Below are 13,268 nucleotides of genomic sequence, written 5' to 3'. Positions count from 1 at the left end.
TGCTCCTGACACAAAACAGGCTGATTCTAGTTGACTCCCAATGTAAAGTACTTGTTTTTTTTTTCTTTTTCTCATATTTATCCTTTGAACTGGCTTCTGTGAAATTCTCTGGTTCCAAATTTCCTTATCTGTAAGACAGTGGAGTTAGACTATGTATCTTTCAACACTAACATCCCATGAAAAATGATGGCTATTAAAATGGTACCACATTTGGATGGCCAGTTTTCAGAGATTCCAAATGGCTCCCTCATCAAATCAAATAGCTTCTTCCCAGTGCTCACCATTCTGTAGCACTTGACTGAATCCATCACTCCCCTGCTCTTTGCTCTTCTTCTGAGAGAGAAGCAGAAAAAAGTAGGAGCAAACTCTTACTTTTCCCATTTTTCTGATTATTTCTTCTCTGGCTTTTCATCCTCCTACACTGCCATAAGTATTTCTGAGGTCCAGCTTAAATCCAGAGCCAGTTTTTTTCTTTAACCCAGATTACTTTCAGTGTTTGAGATATCTTACTCCCTGAAAGGATCCATTGTAATAGGATGAAAATGTACACATAGCTCAAATGTACAACAAAAAGATGTGTTTATTTTCAATTGTAAGTTCATATTGCACTCAAATCCTGCATTCTTACTTATTATGAAGGGAAAAAAAAATCCTGCCAATTACAGTTACTCAGCCTCTTCCAACTTAAAAATAAAAAACACACCTATTTCAGAGGCATATTAAATTACTTCAAAGTCAAACCCCCAGTTACAGTTCCCTCCCCCTTAAGGAGGTCTCCCTGCTTCTTTCCCCAGGTGGCCTCTTGGTGTGAAGAGAAGCCTGTGTGTCCTCCTGGCAATGGGGAGGAGCATCTGGTCTCCTCTGTGGAGTGGTCCTAACTGCCTGCAAGGTGGGCCCTTCCATCCCAGTGTCTCAAGGTTTCTGCTCAGAGGAGTTTTCACCCTAGGCTCATTTTTTCCAACATTCTTATGGGATACACAGAAACTTGTGGAGTTTGTTGGGAGTGGGAACCAGAGGTGCTAGCTCAGGTTCATCCATTTAAATACCTCCTTTGGCCATTTTTCAGCTTCTAATGCCGTGCTGTTCCAATACCACGGGGGTTTCTCCAGGAGGCTTGTAATTTTCTAGAGCTATGCCACAAGAAGCAAGAAGCAAGCCTATAGAGGTTCTACTACATCTTCCTTCTCCCACCTCCAGGACTTTTTGTCCCAATCTGGGGATCAAGGCACTTGACTCAATTCTTACCTTTCTCCCTCCTATCAGCCCTGAAAGGATATTCAGCCTCTCACGGATGATTGATTGGAATGCTCATACTGGACTGGACTTCTTCCCTAAGTAGGTTGTTCTTCCCCTTTTGGGGGGATAAAAGGCTTCATGGAAAAGAAAGCAGATTGACAAGATAGGGAAACCCATCGGGAAGTACCATATTTCATCAAATTCAAGACATCGTTGATTAGAACATGCCCATTACTATTTTATATTCCACAAAGAATGAAAGCATGCTGCCAGTTAAATTATGACACACCGTCCAGTGATTATAAGACACATCTCAATTTCAGGGATGTTAAAATGTAGAAAATATGTGAAACTTGGAATCCATGAAATATATAGTATTTCAAAAAATATTATGCAAGCTACTCAAATCCCAAGTCTTAATGGGGGTGGGGGGGGACTTAGTTTTAAAGATAGAGCACAAGAGAAACCTTATATCAGAAAACCTAAACTAAAGGACACTTACACGATTGGGTTTGAAATTTAGCAATGAGCTTCCTGGAAAGCATTTCAAAAGCAGAAAGAAATCTATTTCTCACCATCAGTTCAAAGAATGTTCTTTATGTGTATTTTCCTTAGCTGTTTCATTCAGTCACATGCCTTCAATTTCTACTTCTCTGAACATAATTCTTACTTCTCCTAAGCTCTGGTTCTTCCTCTTAGCTTTTCGGTTAAACAAGTGGCCCACATGCACATTGTATGTAATTAATCAAAAAAAGAGACCCTCCCTCCATCTGTCCTCCCTGTTTAACAGTCCATAACAGGCGCTAAACCTTGTGTGCTTCCACACTCAATCTGTTTATAAAACCCATGAATTCTACCCTGTCTTGGAAGTTGCCTTCTCCCTTACAACTTTTCTCATTCTTCAACACCCAAAATTGAATTTCTTTGCCCCTCAAATCTCTTCTACACCTAGGTTAATTTTCCCAAACAGCAGCTCTGATCATATTACTATCTGGCTGGTAAAGCCTGAGTTCCAATCCACTACCTAAAGAATAGTGTTGAGATTACTGATATCAGCATTCAGTTTGGGCCCCAGACTGCACCCTCACTTAGCCAATCTGGATTATCACTATTCTCTGTTCACACACGTAGCACACATCTTTCCTAGCCAAGTCACATGATGATGTTCTATCAATTCTTAAAAGCAACCTCCCAAAATGCCACCTCCAAAACTTCCCTCATTCCCCCAAGCAAGAAATCATCTGCCCTTCTGAATGTATCCATTTATACTTTAAAAGTTGTTTAAGCATAGACTTTTCCACCAGCCCAGACTAATTTCTTTTCAGGCTTTATTTGCTTTGCAAAGAACGGGTAGTCAGTAACTACCCAAAGACCATTTAAGTTGTTTTCTATGAATGAAGGGTTTGTAACTATCTGTTTGGCCCCTTGTGCAATGTCCTTCAATGAAAGGCTAAAGTAAGTTTCCTTCCCAATTTCAAGAAAAAAATTTTCCTCAATTCATATTGTTAGCATCCTTTCAAAGCAGTAGGACTCTTACAATAGTTAACAGGCAATGTGGCTCCACCAACACTAAGTGTGATTATGGAGAGTGAAGAGGGAACACCCTGCATTATTTCAGTGCTGAGGTTGTCTTAGAGATCCCTCATTCCAAGCCCTCAACAGCTTCTCTTTATCATCACATGTGAAAGTTTAGTAGAAGACCACTCTTCTCTACAACTTTCCCTTGATGCTTGCCATTTCACAGAATCCCAAGCACAACTTTAATGTCATAATAAATCCTGGGTAGTGCCTCTGGGATGAATTTTTATGAGCCATCTTCTTTAATAATATATCATGAAAAGCGTTCTGCTCCATAGGTTAGAATAATGCAAAAATATTAGGAAGGGAGCAGGGAGATGATTCAAAATAGCAGTGTCATTGCTTTTACATTAAAAGAAAAAAATAGGTGGCAGCACTTTACTCAATTAATGAAGCAATGCCTCTTCCTCTCCTGTCCTCATGCTACTTCCTTGGAAATTTGGGGCAAGGGACAGTCCCCAAGCTACTTCATCCTGGACATTTTTGAGACCCCTTAAAGTCTCCACCAAGATAAAATTTGGAAAACTTTTCCAAAGGAGGCCAGTTTAATATTGTATACCTAATCACTCACACCATGACCCAATAGCTTTAGGTGAGTCGAATGTATTTAAAACATAACAAGAGAGATAAAAGAATTTGACCCTTGATTGTTTCTAAACTTATATAACTTGAATGCGGAAATGTTATACTTGTCGCTCAAAATACTTATTGCTTACCCTTTTCAAGCAATATATATGCTTAATTTTCTCACACACAGCTTTTTTTTTTTTTTTTTTTTTTTTTTGCGGTACGTGGGCCTCTCACTGTTGTGGCCTTTCCCGTTGCGGAGCACAGGCTCTGGACGCGCAGGCTCAGCGGCCATGGCTCACGGGCCCAGCCACTCCACGGCATGTGGGATCTTCCCGAACCGGGACACGAACCCGTGTCCCCTGCATCGGCAGGTGGACTCTCAACCACTGCGCCACCAGGGAAGCCCTCACACACAGCTTTTAAACTTTATCTCTTTCTTCTCTGTAGAAAATACTTGGTGTTTGTGTTAGAGAGTGGTGCTCATAATGCAGCATGTTGAACCCTATAGACTATAAGACTGAATTATGAATTCTTATATACCTTGACTGACACACGAATGGTTGTAGTGAACACATTCTCAGCATTGAACTAACTTTATTCATCGATCAAATATTTATTAGGAGCCCACTGTAGTCCTCTATACGTTCAAATATTGGATTGGCCAAAAAGTTCGTTCAGGTTTTCCATAAGATGTTGCAGAAAACCCTGAATGATATTTTTGGCCAATCCAATAGTTTTTAACTAGTAATATATTACTTTTTAAATTATCTGTCATTATAGTTTTAGGCCATGCCAGTATGACAGATGGGTTGCATTAATGGCCCCAATTTGTCATGCCTTCCTCTATCCCTGCCCTTTGGTAACACCCTGCTGCACTGACTTTGGGCTTGGTCATGTAATTTGCTTCCACCACTGGGATGGCAGCAAACTTGTCAAAGCAGAGGTGCAGTTTTGTTTCTTCCCTTGGATCTCTGCCACTGCCATGAGAATGAGTGCAGGCTGGCCTGCTGGTAGTGGGGGAGACTCACAGAGAGTTGAGTCATCTTGTCCACCGTACTAGCTGACAGCTGATGCGTGAGCTTGCATCTAAGACCAGCCAAGCTTTTCCCAAACCAGTAGAACCACCCAGCCAGCCTACAAACTCATGAGAAACAGTAAACAGATGTTATTTGGGGTTGGTCTGTTATGTGGCAATAGTTAATACATCCAAGTCTTGGGAATATGAAGATGATTAACGTGTCATCTCAGAATTCCAGAAACTGCGCATAAATAAAGCCACTGGAATCACTGATGTGAGTGGGACATAGTTTTCTCTTCCACTGAACCATGCCAACTATTAAGCTGCCATGTTTGGTGTCTCTTGCATCTCATTGTGTCTGGATCTATTTCCTTTTGGAAACTTCTGAGGGTCTGTTGTTCACTTCTTCTAACTTTGACTGCTGATGCTTTCAACCTTGTCATTTGACATACACCTCTTTCTTCTTCTTTTAATTCCCCCTCCTTTTCTTATTTTTTGTTGTTTGTTTTTAAACTTCTTTTTCCTTCCTTTGGGCTCCTCAGTCAATAAAATTATATCATGTGAACAACAATTATATCATGTGAACAACTACTAATATTCATTAGTTGTTTTTAGATATTTTGTCTGATTTATGAATCCTTAAGTTTCCAGAAAAATGGAAGACATTCAGGTAAATAGGTAAATGGGGGATTACTTTACTACATAACCTTGTCCAATCACATAAAATGAAACAGTTTTTTCTTTTTATTTAATAGTCTAGCAATGGAATTGTATAGTATTGGGAAATTACATAGATTTTTAAAGAAAGATATATATTATATATTAATAGGAAAATTATGAAATAATTTATGTTAAATGATATATACTGAAATAAAATTCAACAAATAAAAATATTTTCTGTGGCTTGGAAATCTATTAAGCTAAATCCATCGGCTCATCTTATGTTTCAGCAATTCTGCTCCAAGAGAAATGAGTGCATGTGTTCACCAAAAAATATGTTCTTCACTCATAATAGTAAAAAACTAGAAACAATTCAAATGTGCACCAATAGGAGAATGGATCAATAAAATCTGGTATATCTGATGCACGGTGGAATGCGCAAACGTGCTTACATTGTGATTCCATGTATATGAAACTCGAGGTAATCCCAATCTTGAAGGCCAGGATAGTGGTTCCTGTGGGAACCTTCTGCAATGATGGGAATAGTCTCTAGAACTAGTTCTTAAAGTGTGCATCAAGGACCTCTTTGTGGACCAGTGTGTCCCCAAGAGCCCTCAGAGGGCCTGCCAGGTCATCTTGTATCAAACCCATCTCTGTGGGAAACCAAATTTTCTTCATATACTTCAATGAAAACAGCAAATCACAACAGACTAAGTGAAGAAAAAGACACAAGAACTCAGATAACTTCTGTGAAGCCCAACATTAAAGAGATTTGCAGCAACGTAAAACAATGTCACCCTTCCCACCAATATTTAGAAAACATAGTTGTTTTTATTGAAATATGCTATTTTAATAATACATTGGTTATATCTTAACATATGATGGGTTTATTATTTTGACTTTTCTCTGTTTCCCTTTCTAACATAGTAATATTGACTTTTTTTTTTTTTTTTTTGTGTTACACGGGCCTCTCACTGTTGTGGCCTCTCCCATTGCGGAGCACAGGCTCCGGACGCGTAGGCTTAGCGGCCATGGCTCATGGGCCCAGCCACTCCACGGCATGTGGGATCTTCCCAGACTGGGGTACGAACCCGTGTCCCCTGCATCGGCAGGTGGACTCTCAACCACTGCGCCACCAAGGGAAGCCCAGTACTATTGACATTTAATTCACATAAATAAAAATCCTTTGAGTTTCTTAAAAATTTAAAGAGGTCTGAGACCAAATGGTAACTTTAAATCTTACATGTTTATAGCATTTAACAATCTTTCTCATTTAATCGCCATGTTACAGGCAAATCAAGAACATTATCACCGTTGCACAGACGGAGAAATTACTGAATCCAAGGTCATAAAGCCACATAATGGGAGATTAAGGAATAAAATACATTTATTCTCCAGCTTCTAAATTCCTCTTGCCTACAGAATCACCACCCTGAAACAGAGATCATCATATCTTATACCTGAAAAGCATGATCACAATACCACCTGACATTTTACAATTACAATTAACAAAGTGTTGCCACCGACACAATGTCATTTAATTGTCATGGCAACCTATTAGTGTGGGTTTTATCATCTTTTCTTCAAATGAGAAAATGATTGAGTGAGTCCCACAGCACAGTGTATAGCACAATAAAGAACAAATAATAAGCTCTCTGCTCTGGTGCTATTATAAATTAATTTATGTATACAACCACAAGGAGTGCTCTGGGGAAAATGCAAAGGGTATTTCCCTGACCTAGAAGGGTTTATTTGTTGATCATACATCAAAACTTGATAAATCCAATGCATCCTTAACCTTAATTAGATTCAAATAATACCAATCAAAAAGGAGCTTAGCTGCATAAAAAAATCTAAACAGGATTTTTCTTTGAAAGTCTAGCCTACAAGTCAGCAAACTATGCCCCACTGGCCAAATCCAGTCTGCTACCTGATTTTGGATGATCTACGAGCTAAGAATGCTTTTACATTTCTAAGTGGTTGGGGGAAAAAATTAAAGAAAACTATTTTTGACTTGCAAAAATTATATGAAATGAAAATTTTTGGGTCCATAAATAAAGTTGTATTGGAACACAGCCACACTTGTCAACTTATATATGACTTATGGCTGCTCTCATGCTACATACAACAGCAGGGTTAAACAGAGACTGCATAGCCCACAAAGTCTACAATAGTTACCATCTTCTCCTTTACAGAGAAAATTTGCCAGCCCTTGATCTAGCCCACTGGAGCTGAGTAAACAAGAGGGAAGGGGATTGAAGTACCCCAGAGTTGAGGAGCAGAGTGGTGAAAACACAGCTCTCTAGCTTTTGGAGAAGAGAAGCAATAAAGGGCCCTTGGAGCACCCAAAAAATAGGCTTTTTGAAACCCAGGGTCTGGGCAGTGGCAGAACCTCAGATGGGAAGGCTACCTGATTGCTTTGCCAGCTTTTATAGAAGAAAGTGAGATAACAAGAAAGATGGCTGCCTTGGACATGTAGCCCAGTCCATGTTGGCTGGGACAAGGAACAATGGCAGCAGTGCCCTCTGGGACTGAGGAGTGGGTGCCTCCCCCACTCCTCAGGGCTTCCAGTGTCATTGTATTGTCCAAAAGAAGGGGAAGAAGGCAATTAGGTGATGCTGGATGTCTCAACTTGTGATCTCCAAAAAGCAGGCCCTCAGACAAGAATCTGGGTACAAGTATTCTATTTTGGAGGTCATCTCAGGAAACATAAGAGAGTGGAGTGGGGGTGGATAGAACACTAGCGGTATAATAATGGTCACTGTTACTGCTGTGGGCAACTGGGGCTCCATCCCGCTGGGGACTCTGTGATGGAGAGAGTGTAGCATTCCCTCAGGATTGTCCCACCAGGGGTGAAGACAAGGCTATTCATCCTCTAACTTTCTCATCTTGTTGGGTGAGAGTTGTTCTTGAGGGTAGTAACTCCTCACACTTCCGGCCTGCCCCTTGTGGGCTGAGCAAGTTCCAGGGGCCAGAGAGAGCCCTCAGGAAAAAGCCACGGGTTCTTGAGGCAGGAGGCATGAACACCACCATGTCCTTAAGCTGCCAGGGGCCACAGGGAAATAAATGGGCACCAAGAGTATCTGCTGCACTGGACTCCCCCTCAACCTTGGAAAGTTTATGGGATTGGGGGAGGACATTCAGATTAGAATTGTTTGGATTTAAAAAAACAAAGAAATGGTACTTCCAGCTGCCAGAGTGTGCCAGATGTCCATGTATGTGTCTTAACTTTACTATGAGGCAGCAAAGTCCTCAACGTCATGCAAAAGATGAGTCTTGACCTTTGTTAATGGATTAGTCAATCAAGAAAAAATATTAAGAAGGTTTTGCTTTGACTTTTCTCTTTCACTGCCTGTATTCTGGTATGGAGGTGACTGTTGAGAAATGTAAACAACAGTAATAACAATGAAAGTCATGAATAGCCTGCAATATGTTATTCTTAAATGATCAACGTTGATCACCAAAACTGGTGAGAACTAATCAGCACTGGATCTAATCTCGAATGTTTTAACAAATAAGACAAAAAACATGACAGGTACACAGATGCTATCATATGCACTATATTTTAGTAGCAACAAATCTCTAGAGATATGAGTGGGTGGGTCGTGAGGGGTATTTTTTGTTTTGTTATGTTTCATCTTATGATTTAAAAATATATACAAAAGATGACAGTGTGTCCAGTTGGAATGGAATCCAGCCAGCCTTCCAGATTTCAAAGGGTTTATAATGGAAGCAATAGCCCATAAGTGGGTCACGAACAGTCTCGTCCATTAATCATCCCAGGTCCGCGGCATGTGCATGCCAGGTGCCAAGGAAGCCACGAGACTGTCTCAAAGACAGTGTGCTTTTCTAAATTTACTTTTCAGTGTGAAAGACTACTATTTGGGTTCACTAATATTTTGAATTTGTATGAGAAGGAGGACCCTGCACAAAAGGGCGGGGCAAAGCAACACAGCCCTCTCTTGAAGTAGCAAAAATGATCCCTAGTAATCAGACTCACAAGTTTATATGTCCGGCAGTTCCTCCTCATTGATCCCCACAAAAACCTGCCATTGGGTATATAATAGGCATTTCAAAGTTAGCTCATTCAAAACAGAATTCCTGTTGTTGTTGTTGTTTTTAACTGAAAACCCACTTTTCAGTTACTAATGATATTTCCACCTTCCTGGGCTCAGGTTAAAACTCTAAGAATAATTTTTGATTATCTCTTTTTTTCATCCCCTTGGTCTAATCAATAAGTATTATTGGCTCTTTCTCCAAGCTGTTTCTGGAATGGAACTACTTCTCAACACTACTGGGAAAACCACCCTGGTTTTAGCCTCCGTCACCCCTCACTTTGACAACTGTCACAGCCTCCTGGTTTCATTTCCATTCACTCTTGAGCCCCTACAGCCCTTTCTCCACACATGAGCAGAGTGAGCCTCTTGAAGTGTAAATCAGATCGTGTAACTCATCTGCTTAAAATCCTCTAATTCTTCCCTCTGCATTAAAAATAAAAGCCATAATTCTTTCCTGAGCCTATATACCTTCCCATGATCTGACCCCTGCTAGTTCATTTATCTATGGTTGCATAACAAACCATCCCAAAACAATGCTTGAAGCAACAACAGTGTACTATTCCTTATGATGTTCAGCAGAACAGCTGGCCAGTTCTGCTCCATTTGGTATTGGCTGGGGTCACTTGTATGGCTGCGTTTGGTTGGGAACCCAGCTGAGGCTGAAATGTCTAATATGCTTTACTCACATGTCTGGTGCCTCGGCCAGGATGGCTACCTGGGCCTCTCCCTCTCCCCATGGTCTCTCAGCATTTAGTGGTCAAGTTCAATTCTTCTTTTCCTGGAAGCTGAATCTCCAGAGGACATCAGAGGAAGTTGCCAGTATTCTTAAAGCCTAAGCCAAAACACACAACATCACTTTCACCACATTCTATTGATCAAAGCAAGTCACAAGGGTAGCCCAGACTCAAGGGAGAAGAAGATAGACCTGCCTCTTGATCAGAGGGATATAAATGTTCAACAATGAGAGGAATTTGGGGCAACCATCTTTAGAAATAATCTTCCACACCTTCCTATCTCTCCAGACTACCACTCTGCACTTTCTTCAGTCTGCCCAAGCCGCACTGGACATCTTTGTCTTTGGAATAGATGCTGAGATAGAGACTGTTGGCATTCTTTCTAATATCCTTCTGCCCATCTTCTTCAGAAATAGAACTTATGAATTTGAGCAAGGTGCATGACTTCCCAGAATAAATACTGCATTTCCCAGGTTCCTTTGAAGCAAGGTAGGACCACGTGATTACATCCTGGGCAATGGAATGTCAGGAGCCCAGGGGAAGATTTAGTGCATCTTCTTAAAAGACAACAGTTGTCTCTCCTTTGACCTTGACCCATTTTCTTCCTGTGTCTTTTGCTCCTCACTGGTTGGACTATGAGAAGTCATTGAGAATGAAGACCTTTGCAGGTTGGACAAGTCTGAATCTCTGAGACCATGAAACAGCTTACCAACCCTGTAGCAATGGCTCCTGGACTTTTCTTTGAGAAAAATATACTGCTATCTTGTTTAAGTCACTGTTATTTTGGGTTTTCCATTCTTCACAGCCAAATGTAATCCTTAATTAGCTCCCAGCAGAGGGATCAGCTAGAGCAAAGGGCCTGAGGCAGCAGCATGTACAGAATGTCGGCAGAGTGAAGGGGGTAAGGGATTGTAGAAGATGTAACAGTCGCCACAACATAGACAGACTTCCAGGCTTGGTTTTTTCATCTGAATGAAAGAGGAACCCACTGTAGAGTTTGGAGGAAGGAGTGACTGACATGGTTTTATCTACACTGTGGAATCACTCTTTTTTTTTTTTTTTTTTTTTTTGCGGTACGCGGGCCTCTCACTGTTGTGGCCTCTCCCATTGCGGAGCACAGGCTCCGGACGCACAGGCTCAGCAGCCATGGCTCACAGGCCCAGCTGCTCCGCGGCATGTGGGACCTTCCTGGACCGGGGCACAAACCCGTGTCCCCTGCATAGGCAGGCGGACTCTCAACCACTGCGCCACCAGGGAAGCCTGGAATCACTCTTGACTGCATATGAAGAAAAGGCCACAAGAGGGCCAAGGAAGAAACAGAAGACTAGAAAGTTTTTTAACTAGATAAGAGGAGCAAAAACCAGGGTGAGAGCAATAAGGATGATGAGAAGTTGTCAGATCATGGATCTGGTTTAAAGGGAAAGATGGCAGGATTTTCTGATGAGTTAGATGTGGGGCGTGAGGGAATGGGAGAAGTCAGTGGTGGTTTAGAAGCTCTTGGTCTGAACAACTGGAATTTCTGCTAACTGTAACAGCTGAAAAGAAGCAGGGTTTTGGGAGGTGGAGGCAAGGGATAAATGAGAAGTTTGGTTTTGGACATTGTATTAATCAAGGTTATCCAGAGAAACAGAACCAATAGAATGTGTGCAGAGAGAAATTTATTTTAAGGAACTGGCTCATGTGATTATGGATGCTAGCAAGTCTACATTCTGCAGAGCAGGCTGGCAGGTGGGACGTCCAAGAAAGAGTTGATTTTGCTGCTCAAGTCTGAAGGCAGTCTGAAGGCAGACTCCTTCCTTCCTTGGAGGACCTCAGTCTTTTCTCTTAAGGGCCTCAACTGATTGGATGAGGATCACCCACATTATGAAGGGTAACCTATTTACTCAAAGTCTACTGATTTAAAAGTTGATCACATTTTATTTGTTTGTTTGTTTCTTTTTGCGGTACGCGGGCCTCTCACTGTTGTGGCCTCTCCCGTTGCGGAGCACAGGCTCTGTACATGCAGGCTCAGCGGCCACGGCTTACGGGTCCAGCCGCTCCGCGTCATGTGGGATCTTCCCAGACCGGGGCACGAACCCGTGTCCCCTGCATCGGCAGGTGGACTCTCAACCACTGCGCCACCAGGGAAGCCCAGTTGATCACATTTTAAAAATACCTCCACAGCAACATCTAACCTGGTTTTGACCAAACATCTGGGCACCACAGCCTAGCCAAATTGATGCATAAAATTAACAATCATGGACTTGTTAAGTTGGAAATATCTTTATATATCCCAGTGGAGATACTAAGCAGTTGATTTATTTGAGGTGAGAATTTGGGATAGTCAACATATGCAGTTCATTTAAAGAAACAAGACTGAATGATTTAATCAAGTGCAGGAAGAGAAGGGAAGAGGTTTGAGAACTGGGCATTCTAACTTGAAGTGGGCAGTGGCTAAACTGAGGTTCTATAAATTAGGCTTCTCCAGCTGAGATGTTCATAAGCCCCCTAGACTCCCTTTTTCAATGGAGCTTCTGATGCAGGAGGCCTGGGTGGGGCCTGAGATTCTGCAGTAGCCAGGTGAGGGTGATGCTACTGGCCCATGGACCACACTTCAGTCTCTGGGCAGTGCACTGTCTAGAGACCCTGACCCTTGTGATGCTTTCCTGGCTCCCTAGAGAGTGGCCACTTTCCCAGAAGGCAGTTGGGGAGTGGGTGGGCTACTTTGCCCAGGTGCACACCCGGCTGGGGACTCCTTGAGATCACAGGCCTGATCCTCTCAGGCCTCTCCAAGGCCCAGCCTAGGATGAATGCTTCCAAGTAGAGTCAGAGTTCAAGTTCCCAGAGACCTGGAGGAAGATTCTGGATTCCTGGAAGCTGAAAAAGAAAACCCCACACTTACGGCCTAGAAACAGGAACCCCAGTGTCTGACCCTTCTTTGGTTCAGCTGTCCTCTCATCTGAGCTCAGCCTCCGGCTCCCTCCTGGGTTTCTCTCCTTCCTTCCAGCTCCTTCCTGAGTTGAGGGTGAGGTGCTGAGACAGGGACCAGCAACCTTGCCCTCCCCAGGGGCACACACGGCTTTGTTGTGCTCGCTGGAGTGTCCAACGGCCCCGGAAGCGAGCGTTCCAATGTGCATTTTTCCCACCCACCTTTCTACAACATTCCTCACCGCCGCCTGACTCTCAAGGCCAGTCCCTGTCTCCCTCCAAGTTTCCCAGAGAGGCGGACCTTAGATGGACCCAGAATGGAGGCTTCCCCACCCCCTCCACACTGTGGCTTTCATGACCTGTTCCCCCACCCACAGCCCTTTCGGGGGACTGGACTGGAGGCCAAGTCCTGCTCTCCTCAGCCTCCCGCGGAAAAATGATGCTGCCAGCACGGTGCGAGCGGACGCCTGGAGCTCTGACAACCACCACTGCACTCACAACCGGGGA

This window comes from Pseudorca crassidens, chromosome 15 (assembly GCF_039906515.1).
Source record: "Pseudorca crassidens isolate mPseCra1 chromosome 15, mPseCra1.hap1, whole genome shotgun sequence".
Lineage (NCBI taxonomy): Eukaryota > Metazoa > Chordata > Mammalia > Artiodactyla > Delphinidae > Pseudorca > Pseudorca crassidens.
This window is presented reverse-complemented; position numbering follows the sequence as displayed.